Raw genomic sequence first — 4,029 nt, 5'->3', positions numbered from 1 at the left:
TCCGTTTTTAGTTTTCTGCTCAAACATCCTTTATCAGAAGAGCTTCCCCTAATTGCCTGATATAAATAACAACTCCATCTTCCTTCTTCCCCCCACCCTTCTCTCCCATTCCTGACGTTCCTCTCTCTTCCTCCTTTCACTATTTATATCCATTCACTTAGAGCCACACATTTATTTGCTTGTCTGCCTTCCCCTACCAGCATGTCAGCAATTCAAGGCTATAACTGTGCTTTGTCCACCACTGTAGGCACTCAATATCTTCTGAGTGAATGAATAATTTATATTAAAGTACTTATGGGGTTCCTGGGTGGTTAGTCAGTTAAGCTTCTGACCTCAGCTCAGGTCATAATCTTGCACCCAGGGATTTGAGCCCCAAGTCAGGCTCTGTGCTGACAGCTCAGAGCCTGGAGCCTGTTTCCGATTCTGTCTCCCTCTCTCTCTGCCCCTTCCCCACTCACACTCTGTCTCTGTCTGTCTCAAAAATAAATATTTTTAAAATAATAATAAAGCACTTATAAGAGCTCCTAACCTACTATATATATGTGTGTGTGTGTATATATATATATATATATACATATACATATATATATATATATATATACACACACACACATGTTTGTTTTTTTTTTTAAGAACTTCCATGGTCCCTTGTAACACTGAAATCAAATTCTGAAACGGGGAATAGCTGGCCCCCTGCAGCCATCTCCTGACTTCTTTCAGGCCTGCCTCCCCTGCTTCTCATCTCTTAACAGGAACACAACCCCTTCCCACCATGGGCGCCTTTCCAGAAAGAAAGACCGGGGTGGAGGGAATCTCTCCTTGAGAACTGTGGCTGCACATCAGGACTTGATTCTGACACATGCAGGCACCAGGACCAGATTCAGGGCTCTCCAGACCTCTGTTCTGACCGCCAGACAAGAATGTCTGTCTCTGTTAATTTGACTTAAGCTCGTTTAATTACTAACTTGGTAGTTTCTGCTCTCTGCTTAACTGCTTGTCAAGTATGTGGCACTTTTGATAATTTAAGGGTTGGAATTTAGTCTATTTTTGCAATTGAAAATGAGCCTGAGGCCAGAGTTTCCCTTTTATTCAGAAAGACGAAACAGACGGCACATCAAAAGCGGGCATTCTGTAATTTTGTCTTTTCTGATACATTAAAAGCAGGCCTTTGCACACTGCTTGGTGTCCTTTGGAAACCTCTACTGGGCCTGTAAACATGAAGCCTAGTGCTTTCATATCATTCATTTTTGTCTTTCTGTGCCCAGCTTAGTCCAAAAGCTTACCCAGCAATGTCAGGAAGCCACATGAGAGGCAGCCTGGGGGGGCGGGGGGGAGCCAGACACCATGAGGACTAGAGGCTGGAGCCTGTTTCCAGCACTGGCTCCATGGCCTCTGAGCTCAATGACCTAAGATAACTGTAGCCAGATTGATGACTTCTATGTATTTGTTCATTCAAACCGGCATTTGTTTATTGGTTACTCATAGATATCAGGCACAAGGGTCACACAAGTGAGAAGACGTGCTCCCTGGGGACAGGGAGCATTCAGGCTGATGAGAAGGCAGGAAAAAAGACCATCTGGGTCTGTATGACTATTGGAACCAAGGTGTGCAGAAAGCAAGCAGGATAAGAGGGAGTCAGCCTATGTAGGGATGAGGAGGTATTTTCTCAGTCAGGAAGCAGGCTCGGGACACACTGGGCAGCACCTGCACAGGCCTGAGACAGCCCACAGTGTATAGGAAAAGGAAAGTTCAGGGCAGGCTACGTGTGAAGGGTGAGTGAGGCTGAGGCGGGTGTGTGGAGGCTGGGAGCAAAACGTGCGGGGTAAAAATAAAGTCAGGTCTGACCTGTTAGGTTAGGGATAAATGGCCAGCTTATGGAAAAACTTGAAGTCACTTAGTAAAAGGGGCATGGCAGAAACACTAGCTAACAGTTAGTGAGTGCTTATTAACCACTTTTTAACTATTTCCTGCTTGGATCTATGGGGTTCAGAAACAGTAAGTTACTTGCCCAAGATAATTTACGTGGGAAGAGGTGAGGATGAGAATTTGAAGGCAAGGTGCAGGCTCCAGAGCCCAGTCTTTAGCCATCACACTAGCCTGCCAGGATTTTGCAAATATTAAGTGAGCTAACAGATATGAAAGGATTCTGCAGGGGCACCTGGGTGGCTCAGTCGGTTAAGCATCCAGCTTCGGCTCAGGTCATGATCTCGTGGTTCGTGGGTTCGAGCCCCACATCGGGCTCTGTGCTGACAGCTAGCTCAGAGCCTGGAGCCTGCTTTGGATTCTGTGTCTCCCTCTCTCTCTGACCCTCCCCTGCTCACGCTGTCTCTCTCTCTCAAAAATAAATTAAAAAACAGGAAAAAAAAATAGAAAGGATTCTGCAAACTGTAAAGTACTGCCCTAATGTAGTCACTGGTGTTTATTAGTTCTGTTACAGGATCCCCAAACGGGAGGTCTTTCTTCTTCATTATTTGACAGTGTAACCCTGAGCATCTTCTCCCAGCTCAGAGTAGCAAGAAAGGCCGTCAGAAACAGAAATCACTCTGGACGAAAGGAAAGGAAAGGAAGTCTGGGCTTTCATGAGTCAGTCACATTGAAGGATGGAAGAATGACAAAATTAAATGAAGCAGCCCTTCTGAAAGCTTAGCCTGTGCTGGCACCTGCTGGTGCCCATAGTAGATGTGCCAGCTTCAACAGGGATTTATCCTGTGGAGGGCAGATGCCCCAGGACAGTTGTATGTATGAAGAGGATGGAGCGGGGGGGTAGGGGAAGAACTGCAGTGGGGCTACAAGGCATTGGGAGACTTATTTTCCTTGCCTGAAATGTTGCTGCACATTTATGGAAAAATTTCAGCCTGAAATTCACTAATTATAATCACTACTAAGAAACTCCTATGGGCATGCACTGCTTTGAGCGTTTCCACCTTCCCCAAAGAACAGCACTGCCAAACCCGCCACCTCGGCAAGGTCATCCTCCTTGCTTTAGACATGCACACAGCTCCAGGAGGTTACTTGATCCAAAAAGGATCACATAACTAACTGATAAATGGCAATCCTCATTTAAGATCAAAGTTTAATTTAATTCATACTTTTTTTTACAGAACCAGGTTGCTTCCCCAAAACTTAAGTCCAAAGCCTAATTCTCCCAGTTGCTCACTATGTCTGAGATCCTGGTCCTATCAATTCACCACTGGGAGTTTTGTTTTGATTGATGAGGTTGTCCTTGCATTATTCTAGAAGAAGTTTAACATCTTAAGTCCTTTTTTTTTTTTTTTTCAATACGGGGAGAAACTCCTCCCGTTGTATTTGTAGAGATCCTAGAAAGGGGATTAGGTCAGAAACAGAAAGAACACTGTAACCTTTAAAACCTGAGGACCTGCTACCTCATAAAACAGATGTTTGAATTTCATGGCTCCAAAGAGAAATGGGAATTCTAAGGTGCCCCCTGAAATGGTTTCCAAACTTACCAAGTATGGAAACCTCTGCCCTAGGTCAGAATGCCAGTTAATATTCGCACCCTGGAAAATTCTCTTCACCCTGAGTATCTCCAATAAAAAATCTAGACAACTCATCTACTAGTTGTCAGATGAAATTTAAAGAAAGCAGAGATACCAGGTTGAACCATATGAAGTTACCAATATGTGACTATTTTTTAACTTATAAAAAAATTAACAAAAAATTGATAGGGTTCAACATAATTGATGCAGGTTTTCAAAAAGACAGTTCTTTTATCACTGCAGAAGGATTGGACAAGCCCATCCTGGGCCAAACAGCAGCAGACAGGCACAAGAATCACCTGGACAATTTTTAATATGAGCATTCCCGGTACTGCAGTTGGCCTAGGGTAGTTCAGGTACTTGTCTTTTTAAAAGGCATCCCAGGTATCCCAAGGCCGAGAGATTGTTCTAAAGAAAACTCCCATGGAGCATTTCTGAACTGGAAGAATATTCTGTTCCCAAGTACTCAGAAGACAGCACCCCGAGACACTGTGCTTCTCAAAGGGCATTCTTAATCTGCTTGCAGGCAGGC

Source organism: Suricata suricatta, chromosome 13 (assembly GCF_006229205.1).
Source record: "Suricata suricatta isolate VVHF042 chromosome 13, meerkat_22Aug2017_6uvM2_HiC, whole genome shotgun sequence".
In the NCBI taxonomy this organism is placed as follows: domain Eukaryota; kingdom Metazoa; phylum Chordata; class Mammalia; order Carnivora; family Herpestidae; genus Suricata; species Suricata suricatta.
The sequence above is the reverse complement of the archived record's forward strand: the minus strand, read 5'-3'. Positions refer to the sequence as shown.